This window comes from Ursus arctos, unplaced genomic scaffold (assembly GCF_023065955.2).
Source record: "Ursus arctos isolate Adak ecotype North America unplaced genomic scaffold, UrsArc2.0 scaffold_37, whole genome shotgun sequence".
Taxonomy (NCBI): domain Eukaryota; kingdom Metazoa; phylum Chordata; class Mammalia; order Carnivora; family Ursidae; genus Ursus; species Ursus arctos.
Window position 1 is genome coordinate 20894671 of NW_026623053.1, and position 12953 is coordinate 20907623.

General features: G+C 35.4%; 1 long non-coding RNA gene across 2 annotated transcripts in view; it reads right to left on the reverse strand.

Annotated features, from left to right (window-relative positions):
* Nucleotides 1-1231: 1231 nt before the first annotated feature.
* LOC113266165 (uncharacterized) overlaps nt 1232-12953 on the reverse strand; it is a 137174-nt gene continuing 125452 nt past the window's right edge. For both annotated transcript variants that reach the window (XR_008957177.1, XR_008957178.1), the window contains exon 6: nt 1232-3371. This is a non-coding gene — a long non-coding RNA (uncharacterized LOC113266165). The remainder of the gene's footprint in view (nt 3372-12953) is intronic.

The window sequence follows — 12953 nt, forward strand, 5'->3', positions numbered from 1 at the left end:
TGAGATATAATTGACATATAATTTTGTGTTAGTTGAAAGTATATGACAGAATGATTTGATAAATGTATATATTATAAAATTATTACCGCAGTGAGTTTAGTTAATATCCATCACCTCACACAGCTACCAAATTCTTTTTCTTGCTGTAAGATCTTTCAAGATCTATTCTATAAGCACCTTTCAAATACAGAATATAGTACTGTTTATCATAGTCACTATGCCGTACATTGGATCCCCAAAACTCACTGATCTTAAAACTGTACATTTATGTCTTCTGACCACCTTCAGTCATTTCACCTAGCCCCTGCCCCTTGCCCCTGGCAAATACTAGCCTGCTTTGTTTCTATAAGTTTGGTGTGTTTATATTCCACATATAAGTGAGATGACACAATATTTAATGCCCATGGAAACAACCCATCCATGTTGTCACAAACAGCAGCATCTGTGTTCATCAGGGATAGTGGTCTGTAATTTTCTTCTTTTTTCTGTGTGAAGAAAATAAGGAAGGTCAGAGTGGACATAAATGAAATAAAGACCAAAAAAGACAACGTTCCTAAGTAAGATGAAGTGATACTAAGCAGAGCAGCATCAGCCCCGGGGAAGCAGCTGCAGAAACCGTCTCAAATGTTCTCTTTCTGCCAAGAGGTCAAACATCAGAATATTGTAATCGGCTAGTGCACTAATGTGGTGATCAAGACAAAGCGGGCCATGGAATTATCGGCATTCCTGTAGGTAATGGTTTTCAATGGGAGGGCCCTAGAATAGCAGCATCAGCACCAACCTGGAACATTAGAAATGCAAATTATTGAGCCCTGGTGCAGACTTACCAAACTGGAGCTCTGGGGAAGGGACTCAGCAGTCTAGCTGCTTGGGTGATGGGGATACGTGCTAAATTTGAGAAACACTGTTCCGGGGATTTCTCAAATCTTTTCCTAAAAAGAATAAGTGTCAGGAAAAAAAGACTGGATTTTCAGCAGCTAAGCGGAATGATAGCTTTGAAGGAAAATCAGTGAAACCTTGTGTTAAAGCAGTAGACTGATAAGGTCTGGGCATATGAGTTACGTACATTAATATGACTTCATTTTCATCCATTTCTAATTAGTCATGATGATATTTTGGTTGCAGAAAGTTACTGAATTTTTTCAATTTAAGAAATTATCTACTAAAATTCCTTTTTAAAATACAAAGCAATTATCTTTAAAATGTATTATTATATTAAAAGTTCCAAACATGTCAAAAGCAAACTCCTGAAGTCTAGTTTTACATTTCTACAAACGAATTCAGCATCTCCTCAAAATTACTTAAATTATATTTCTGCAAACAAAAATGTAGGCATAATAAAACAAGGCAGCTTGGTTATTAACTATTGGCTCTCTCACTCTAACTGCTATTCAGAATAAAAGTAACATCTACCTATAAATGCGTGATTTTAAACAGCTTTGCAGATTAGCATTGCAGTCACTGGTCACGTGGGACATCTTAACAGTACACGCTAGAAATACAGAGCTAAGTGCTGATGGCCGGCTCATCCAAAGAGCATCCGACTCCTGATCTTGGGTCTTGAAATCAAGCCCCACGTTGGACATAAAACTTACTTAAAAGAAAAAAATACATAGCTAAGTTTGAGAGGATCTCTAAAAGTTATGTCTTAGCAAATGGTTAGGATATAAAATTTGATGCTAACACAGTAAAATCAGAGTCAGTTGTACGGTTTTATTATCTCAGCTGTGTGTTATCTCAGCTGTACACACCTCGTATCTTGAGGCCACATTCAGATAAAAGAGTGGTAACATCTCTCTTCTGTGTACCAACCGAGCAGCCAGCTAGAAACCTTTCCTCTTCTCCATTTCCATCCTTCCTTCAGTGTGATTTCTTTTTAAAAGATTATTTAGTTCAGAGAGACAGAGAGCACGCACCCACGGTGGAGGAGGAGGGGAGGGGCAGCGGGAGAGGTGAAGAGAGCCTTTTTTATTTTTATTTTTAAAGATTGCATTTATTTATTTGAGAGAGCATGAGTGAGAGAGAAAAAGCACAAACTGGAGGGAGAGGCTGAGGGAGAGGCAGGCACCCCACTGAGCAGGGAGCCTAATGTGGGGCTTGATCCCAGGACCCTGGGATCATGACCTGAGCGAAAGGCAGACTCTTAACCAACTAAGCCACCCAGGCGCCCCAGAGGGTGAGAGAGTCTTAAGGAGACTCCGCTCTGAGTGCAGAGACTGACATGGGGCTCACAACCCAAGATCATGACTCTAGCTGAAACCAAGAGTCCCACGCTTAACTGATTGTGCCACCCAGGCACCTTGTGATTTCTGTCTTAAATGATAATTCAGTTATGCAGATAGTTTTATCCCAAATATTGCTACATGTTTCTTTTAAGTGAACTGGCTATTCTATAATTTATTTAGTTTAATAAAATTAAATATAAAGCTATTAATTTAATGAAGTATTCCTAAAAATAGGTTTCTAAGTAATTCAAAGTATTTGATACAATATAATTTATGCCTCTTTTTCACATGTAAAATTAATACATTTTAATTGGGTTTTGGGGTTTTATAGACTTCTCTTTTAAAAACGCCACAACACTTTTATATTATCTGCATTGAAGATTTTAGATAATACAGTTAAGTTCATTACTTTGAAGTCAGATTTTTTTTAGAAAACAGTAATATCTTTTAAAAAAAATCAAATAGAATATTTCTGCAAGGCCGTTTTTTATTATATTCTTTTAAGATGTAATTCCATCAAGCATTAATGAAAACTTGTATACTGCTTGCCTCAAAAATGGACCACCATAATTATTTTGAATCGTATATGCTGACTTTAAATCTTGGGTTAGTAACAAGGTAATAGTTTATATTGTCATCAATACATAAAAGAACAGAATCACAAAAACAATGACAAAGCAGCACGTTCCATGGGATTTTCCTGTAATTAGCCATTTTTATCATCCAGTCTCATCATGCATGAATACTCATAGCTTGTTTTCTAAGTTGTCTGGGAAGGCGTCATTCACTTGTAGACAGTACAGTGGGAAAAGGCACATGAAAATGATACATCGAAGTCTAAGTCAATAATGCCATTAATTCACTAAACTATGCCTATAGTAATTCATCATAAATAAAATGAGGACAACATCAGTGAAGACAAAACAGGATGAAGACCATAAAGTTCCTTGCTTTTTCATTACATTCATTGTCTATGTGTGAGTTGGTTATATCTGAAAGTTCTATTCTCTCACATCCTGAAATGCAGTAAGTCCATCTGTACAATTCTGCATCCAACACAGTGCCAGACAGTGCCACTTAACTTCTCCGGGACACATATTATCTGATCGGTTATATTTGCAGGTCGTCTTGGAGCCTCTGACGTATCTGAAATATAAATGAACATTCAAAGATCATGGTGCAAAAGACTTTTCGTTTTGTCTTCTGCCTGATACAATGGCAGGCTATGTAGAAACCTAAGATGGCACGTAAGGAATGTTAAAATAATGTCCTGATTGCTGTATTCATATTATCCTCTCACGAGGGAGCCATCAGCCTCATAGATTAAATAAAAATAAATAAGAGAAAGAACCCATTCTTGTGGTTGCCAGCTGAAATAAATTAAACGCTGCTTCTTTTTTAACTATGTTCAATTGTCCTTGTCCACAGGGACCATGCTTTGGAAATATAAAAGAATATATTTAGTTCTTGATGAAAGAATAATAATTTGGTAATTTCTCCTAGGAAAAAAACATTAAAGCTGTGGTTATACAAAACCATTTTCCTGTCCATGAAATTTTCAGATTTAAGACTCTAAGATGCTTTGGAAAACATTATCTTTACACCCGAGTGGCACAATGTTTTAAATTAGTCATTTAGAAAGAGGAAACAGAAAAATTTAAAGCATACATATGCTAACACGCTTTTCTGATCTCCCAGAAGTCAACAGTAGAACTGAAACCATGTGTATTGATAGCTAGGTGATCTTTCTAGCCTAAACATGTTATTCAATCAGAAATAATTCTAAGGAAGAAATAAGAAAGGTGAATTTGTACCTTTGAGAGTATAAAATAAACTGTATAATTAAAAATAATAAATCAGATGATCAATTTTTGGTCTCGCTATACTAAATGAACTATTCTGGATTTTTTTCATTATGGTTGTGTTTGTTCGTTTGTTTTAAAATAAACAAATGGGCAGTGGTGCCACTGTTGACCTCGTAAGGAGTTTCTGGTGAGAAGAAATAAAAAGGAGGGATAGAAGGAACAATTTTTGCTTTTAAAACATGCGGAGTCTGTTATGTAAGTCCAGCTATATAATCCACATAATCAAAATTTGTATTAAAATTTTACATTATTTTCAGTGTAGGATTCTCATTACAAAACTGTTGGGAAAAGATATAAGTAGTCATCAAAATGTAATATGAACCTCTATTCTTTTTTTTTTTTTAAAGATTTTATTTATTTATTCGACAGAGACAGAGACAGCCAGCGAGAGAGGGAACACAAGCAGGGGGAGTGGGAGAGGAAGAAGCAGGTTCCCAGCGGAGGAGCCTGATGTGGGGCTCGATCCCATAACGCCAGGATCATGCCCCGAGCCAAAGGCAGATGCTTAACTGCTGTGCCACCCAGGCACCCCATGAACCTCTATTCTTAAACAATGTTTCTAGATCCTGAATAAAGCCAACCTAGCTTTTTTTCTGTTTTAAATTTTTATTTGTACTCTGTAAGATCTGTATTATGAATCTTCACATTTAATTGCAAAACTTACATGTTTTCATACACACGTACAATTCAGTGTGTACCCATAGATTTGTTACTGCACAGAGTTCATTGCTTTGTGTTGTTCCTCCGTATTTAATACACAGCAAGGTGAACAAATGCTCAGTTTGAACATGGGGTTGGACATTATCACTTGTATTCCCAAATAAAATTACTCGACCTGTTACTCAGGCTTTATACACACTCCGAAGATGCCCACATGCCTTCCTGGGGAACGTAAACTAACTCCAAACCCCTCTTTTTCCAGCTTGCGTGGCTAGGTGAACTCTCCTGTGGTTTGTTAAGAGGTCCTGTCCCGTCATTTCCTCCCACTAAACTACTGCTTACAACTTGGAGGACAAGAAAGCCATGTGCTCTTCACATACTTTATAATAAATACTATTAATTAGAATTTGCTCTGTACTCTACACGTTCATCTCAAAGCATGACAATGACCCTGCACTGTGGTTTTTAATGTTCTCAATAAACACAAAACGAAACCAAAACTCAGGAGTTAAAAGTGGGCTGATCAACGTCAAGTAGCTTCTTAATAGCACGTAAGTGGGTTAATCTAACACCATCTGAAAGCAAATTGCATGTCGCGGCAAAGAAGTATTTGGCTTCACCCAAAGTCAATGCTCTGATAGTTGCCATGAACTATAACTTCCTGTAATTTGTCTCAATTACAAATGCTCTACCCATAAAACGGCCTCAATTTCACCGTCGGATACGTGATACCCAGGGATTCCAATACAGATGGTAACTTATACCAATGCTGCTTATTTTGATATAGTAGTTTTCATGTTTTCCAGTGTATATGACCCTTTAAGAAAACCTAATCAGATTCCAGATTATGTCATATGACCCCACTATGTTTCAGAGATTACACTAAACAGAAAGGAAAGCATTTCCACAAAAACATTTGTACAAGAACAATTCTATAAGCTTTATTTGTAACGTACAAAAACTGAAACAACTCAAAACATCTATAGAGAGAAAAATGATTAAACAGCAGGCTTTATCATCTTCTAATAGGATGATAGTCCACAAATAAAAAGACACAATTGCTGATATAGCAACAATGTGGATAAATCTCAAAACATCAAGTTGATCAATATACGTCAGTTCATGTACAGGAAAAGTGTGTAGCATGATATCAGTTATATATGCAATCTGAGAAAATTCATTGTTCTGACAACCATTGCTTGGGTCCTAGGAGTGTGGTACTGACTAGAAAGAAGCATGAGGGAATGTCAGGGTAAGAGAAATGCTCTGGATCTTGATCTTTGCAAGATGTATACATGACTGTATACATTTGTAAAAGCTAATCAAATTAGGTACTTAAAATCTATGAAGTTGACTATTTAAAAAATATAACTCAATACAACATTTTGCCTTATTTTAGTAACCAATTAATGTTACTAAACATTCATTGCCCTAATATCCATCTCTAATATTTACATAAATCAAGAAAAAGTTAAAATCTGTAGTGAGTTTGAGGATCAAGTATCTATATGACTTAATATAATAAGCTGAGAATTTTATGGTAATGAAGATAATCAGGTACTGAAAAAAATTTCAACGTGACAAAAAAGCTGTCAAATCTTTCTGTACTTCACACTCAGATCCTAGGCAGTTGTCTTGACTCCTGAAATACTTTCACTGCTGATTCTTTTGAGTGAACACCCTTAAAAATACAGGAGCAGAGCATTGAGTTCACGGATCCCTGGCTCAGTTCCGAGAGGCAAATAAGAGAGGCTTCTCAGTAGGGCAAATGTTTTGACATTATTTACCAAGTTCATCATGGTGCATCCTACCTTAGAATCCGTGAATTGCTGTTTTTCCAAGTGAAAACAAGGTCACTCAGCAGAAACCTTTCCAGAGGAACAGTATCACAAAAAAGTTTTTGTGGGTTTTTTTTGTTTTGTTTTTTGTGGGGGTTGGGGGGTTGAGATTGTTGATAGTCAACAGGGGAAGTTTACATGGAATGACTAATTCACTAGATTATTTCTATTTGAAACAGAGATAAAATAAGCTATTACATAACTGGACAGGAATTATCTGCTCTCAATGATCCACTGAAAACATATTTGGTCCATAGATTGTAAAATGTTTTATGGGATATACAGGTGGAGAAATAAAGAGTTCTCTGTTACATCATCACGATGTCATCTTCAAAAAGACTGGCTGCATTTAATACAAGTTACTAGGAAACATTTCAGCATCAAAATTTTTGTTTTTCTTCCCTACTTGAAATTGAATAAACCTGAATAACTGGTTCTCTCGTTTAAGTGATTACATAAACAAAAATGGATATAACCGCTGTTAGAACTTGTGAGATTTTCAGGAGTGGCATTCCTGCTATTAAACTGCTTTTCAGATAATTTTGTTCCTAGCATATTTCGTTCTCTCACGGTTTCATGATAATAGGGTATTTGTAGTTATAGTTGGGGTTTAAAGAAATTGTATGTACACACACACACACACACACTTGCAGCATGGGGAAATGAAGAATAAAGGATTCTTCTTGTGCAGTCATTATGCAGATATTATAAAAATCTAGAATGGTCCAATAAATAAGTAAGCTCCAGGTAATCTTATTTATTAAAGCTTTTATACTCTGCAGGTGATAACTAATTTAATCTAACATTTCTACCCAGGTATGTGAAAGGGGCAGTAAAAATAAAATAAGACTAAATAAATTAATAGGTCTATATGAGCAATAATTTGTCATTAAAATGCATACAAGTATAATTAAATCAATTATTATTTTTTATGATGCTTTTAATAATTATATTCCACCTCTTTTTTCTAACCACCAAATAGGAGTTTAGTCAACTGAAATTGAAATGCAGATAAATTAAATTGTATGATTTAAGAGTTCATTGCATCCTCATCTTTAGGTCTTTTATATTGAATCATAATTTTAGACTGAAAAGGATTTTAAAAATCTATTTTGATATCATTCTTGCTTATTAAACAAGTGCCTTGCCGTGGAACATACATTTACTAGTAGAGCCAGGACTAGAATCCAGTTACACTCTTCTTTTATTTTTTAAGTAGCTCCATGCCAGCCTGCGGCCCAACACGGGGCTTGAACTCAAGATCCTGAGATAAAGACCTACACTAAGATCAAGAGTCAGAGGCTTAACTGACTGAGCCACCCAGGTGCCCCTAAACTTCTAATTTAGGGTACAACCAAAATTTAATATTTACTTACAAATCCAGTTTTACTTAAGCAATAAAAATACAAGTTCATCTACGTGATTTTTAAATTTTTTTAAAGATGTATTTATTTGAGAGAGAGAGCATGTGTGGGCAGGGGGACGGGCAGAGGGAGAAGGAGAGAAGCAGACTCCCTGTTGAGTGTAGAGCCCCAGGCGGGGATTGATCTCAGGACCCTGAGATCATGACCAGAGCAGAAACTGAGTCAGACACTTAAGCAACTGAGCCACCCAGGCACCTCTTTCTGACCTTTTAAATTAATTCTTCTAAATGATTCAATAGAAGGATTTCCCCACTTTAATTTAGGCATCAAACAGACAGCTTTATTCTTTCTGTATTTAAAAAAAAATGAGCTTTAGTCATGGAGTCTATTCTCTGCCTTTATATTTCAACTGCTCAGAATGTTATCATAGAATCTAAAAGGCATGCTCTTGTATACACATTTAAAAAGCACTGAATAGCAAAAAATAAAAAATAAATAAATAAAAATAAAAAATAAAAAGCACTGATATCTTCTCACAATTCAAAAGATTATAAAATAGTATTTTTATAAATACAAAAATAATATTTATAAATCCCTTGAATAGAAATAAATTCAAAAGATGTCAATTGAGTACTAGGCTAAGTTGGGAATGATAAGTCAAGAATTTTAAAACTTCCTTGACTTCAAGGAACTTGCAATAAAATAGTGTAAATAAAAACATGTCCCAGGGTGCCTGGGTGGCTTAGTATGTTAAGCGTCTGCCTTCAGCTCAAGGTCATGATCCCAGGGTCCTGGGATCAAGCCCTGCATCTGGCTCCCTGCTTCTCCCTCTCCCTCTACTGCTCCCCCTGCTTGAGTTCTTTCTTTCAAAATGAATAAATAAAATCTTTAAAAAGAAAATAAAGATTTAGAGGGAGAAAAACCATGAGAGACTCTCAACTGTAGGAAACAAACTGAGGGTTGCTAGAGGGGAGGTGGGTGAGGGGATGGGGTAACTGGGTGATGGCCATTAAGGAGGGCACGTGATGTGATGAGCACTGGGTGTTATATGCAACTGATGACTAACTGAACTCTACATCTGAAGCTAATGGTGTACTATATGTTGGCTAACTGAATTTAAATTAAAAAAATAAAGATCTAAATGTGAATAGTCAAATTAAAATAAAACAACAACAAAACATGTCCCAAATAGGAATATAAAAAGTCATCACTTTATTAAATAGAAATTACTCCTTTATTTAAAAGATACATATTGAGTGCTTATATAATATTCATGTGTACCCAGGACTGTGCCAGGCATTCAAGTTTGCAATAGTAAACAGGACATATTTTTTTTCCTAGTAAAGCTTACATCTTGGTGAAGGAGACAGCCAGATAAATGAACAAGTACGTTTGTAATGTGACAAATGCTCACATGGGGTTATTTGTGCTAACTAAGTAGAAGGAGCTGGGTACACGATAGGAAGAACATCTAATCCAGCCTGAATCGTGCAAAGGACATTGAAGTTCCCAGGGAAAAGGATGTCCAAGGATGACTTAGAAATGGCAGGCGAAAGCAATGAAAAATGAAGAGAGTCCCAGGCATAAAGAATAACACAAGGAAGTCTTTAAATTAAGAAAGAACAGAAAAACAGTTGGAGAAGAACAAGCATGTGATGGGCAGTTAAGCAACACAAGGCCAACTACTACAGTGCTAGCAAACATCTTAACAGCTTCATCTTTTATACTCAAAATAGAATCAGGGTGTCTTGGATAAGGTCTGTGGGCATTCACAAGAGAAACTAAGTGGAGATCCAGGAAATCTATATTTGGGAATTGGAATTCAAAATATATCTGAAATAATAACATTTTTAATGGACAGAAATGAGAGCAGAAAGAACTTAGGCTGCTCGAAAAAAGAGTGAACAGCATTTGCAAAAGGAGATATATTAAAAGTGCCGACATTAGTCTCTTTCAACAGTCTTTTTCAATAGAAGAGACAGGAAAGAAAAAAATGGAAACCAATGCTAAAAACACATACTTGAGTATTTTTAAAGGGTCTTAGAGGCAGTTTGATGAATTGTATGATATAAGAAGAGCTTATAGAATTTTCTGATCAAAAAATATTTCATTGACATGGTGACTTAAATTCCATCATTAAAAATGCTTTTAATATTTCCACATACACACACTCATACACACACACACAGACACACAGACACACAGACACACACACACACACACACACACACATATCAAAAGGGAAAAAGCCAGGATTCAAATCTGCCTTTGACTATCTCTAAAGGTCATGTTCTCTCCACTATATCAGGATTCTTTTCAGGTCGAATGAATACTGAAAGTGCACAAATATTAAAGCATTCCTTATTTTCTTTCAAGCACAGTTACAGTTGACTTTATAAGAGAAACCCAGGAAAAGGACATAAATATAAAAAAGAGAAGCATATGAACACATACATCACTAATGGCTGATTACAAATATAACAAATGTAAAAGGCAATTTTATTGCAGATTTCCTCTACAACTCTGCAGTTTCTATTTCATATTTGGAAAGTGCTACTATTATGAGATATGAATTCTACACATCTCAGCATATTTAAAACATACTTCTCCATTGAACAAAACTATTATTGTCAGCAAGAAGTACAAAAAGACATGAACAGCTCATTTTGTAAAAGTGTGGTCAAGGGTCTTTTAACATGACATCGTTCGCTAAAACAGGCTTCTGTTGGAAAATGGCTGGGACAAATTGTTGTTTACGAACACTTGCCATTTTAGCAGAAGCATGTAACTAAAAATGAAAGCATTGTGACTGCATAAGGGCAGAAAAAAGTTTAGGTTAACAAAAGTATACAGAAGAATTTCCTATTGGATGCGTAAATACATATATTTCAAGCGAGCACCAACCAAATGCTCTTACACTTGGAATTCTTACAGCGCCCTGCTGGTCATACAGATGCTTGGCTATCTTCTTAAGACAGGAAGTACTATGTGCACTTATGCATTATATGTACTGTATTTGCTACAATTGCAAGGTTGTCTCCCGACTAGAAGTGGTAAAACAATCAGAGGAACACAACTTTAGAATGTAGTGATGGATACAACGTTAGACTGTAGCGAACATCATCCAGAAATGAAGCCAGAAAATTTAGGGCAAGAGAGGAATTATAGGCCAGATGAGGAAATAAACAAAATCCTAAAATCCTGAAGTAAGACAATGGGTTTAATACTTAGTGCAATGACAGTAAACTTGAATCACAAAAAAAGGAACATTAAGTGTTCAATAAAGCCATAAATAAGTTCAAGGAAAAGAGCTTATTGGAGATACTCAATCATTAATATCAAAGAACAGCAGTAGTCAGTGACTCTGTGGAGAAGTACCGAGCCAGCCATGTGCATAGGTGACATCCATCTTTTGCAAATACGGTTTTCCTGATAGATGTAACAAAGAAGTAACGGAATCCTTCTGAGACTTACAAAAACTGTGATACCAATTCTCTTGATTTACTTGGCAACAAATGACCAAAGACAGAATAACCTCAGTATCCCCTTCAAGTGAATAGAATTTCATATATAATAAACTGAAATTTAGACTAGGAATTCATTTTCCCTTGCAGCTGAGTATCATGATAAGTGAGAAGTAAATAGCAACTTATGTGGTGGCGTAAGATAATCAAATTTGATTTTCTAGACAAGGAATTATAGCAAAAAGAAAAGAGTGCGCATCAGAAAAACTAGGGGAAAAAATTAAAATGTCCAGATAAAGATAAAACCGCATTCTTCATAGAAAAATAAGCTCAACATAGAAAGACCAATTGTAGAGCGTGTATTCAACGACTCACAGTATAGTTTCTAAGAATGGAAAGGAGACCTGGGACAAAAAATTAAAATCTACTGCTGTAAAACTATGAGCAGAAACATGATTACAGAGACGGTTTTCTATTTTTTCCCTTTTTTATCTTTATTGCTGAAACACCTATGACAGATGAATTTCACACATAAAAAAATCTCCATAGGCATATCCTTATCAAAAGTAATCCTAACATAATTCTATCATTTGTCATATACATATTAGTATCAAAATTGATGAAAAGTGATAGTATTATACATATAATCTTGAATCTTCTCAAATTTATTAAAGAAGTAAACATGGCCAATTCTTCTGTCATGTTGACTTTGGCGTTTTCCAAATACTCCAAGTTTTTGCCCATCTCGGGGCCTTTGAATATGCTGTTTCCTTTGCCTGTGACCTTACTCCCCTCCTTCATTTTTTAGATATCAGCTTAGATGTCACCACTTCAGAGAGCCTGCATTTACAACCTATGTAAATCTGATACAGCCAATATATATTTTTTAAAAATCGACTCCATGCCTAGTGTGGAGCCCAACGTAGGGCTCAAACTCACAACGCTGAAATCAAGACCTGAGCTGAGATCAGGAGCTGGACACTCAACTGACTGAACCACCCAGGCGCCCCCAGCCTCATATTCTTGATAACAGAGTCCTATTTGTTCTCTCTAGTGTACTTGTCACAATTTGCAATACATGTAATTAATAGTCTTGTTGTTACTGTCTTATTCTTCTGATAAGTTGTAAACTCCAGGAATGTAAGGATTATATCTGTTTGATAATCATTTTATCCTTATTATAATATATAACTGTATCTGACATATAGGTTTATTATTTTTAACCTCACCCACAATTATGTTATTATCTACTTCAGGACTTCTCAGTGTTTTATTTCTTTATTCCTTAAATAAATGTTAATGGTAATTTGGCTGTTGAAAAATAATGTATTACTTTTTGAATTTAGGTAAAAATGTATGATATAATCATCTTTTCTAATTCATTTATTTCTTCTTTCATCAATGTTTCTCTCCTGTTTCCTTTTACATGTGTAGTCTTTCTATAACTTCTTTAGCTAAAGGCTCATTTACAGTTTTTATATTTCTTCTCTTCATTCTTACCTACTTGTCCATTGTAATAAAAAAGTATTACCTTTTA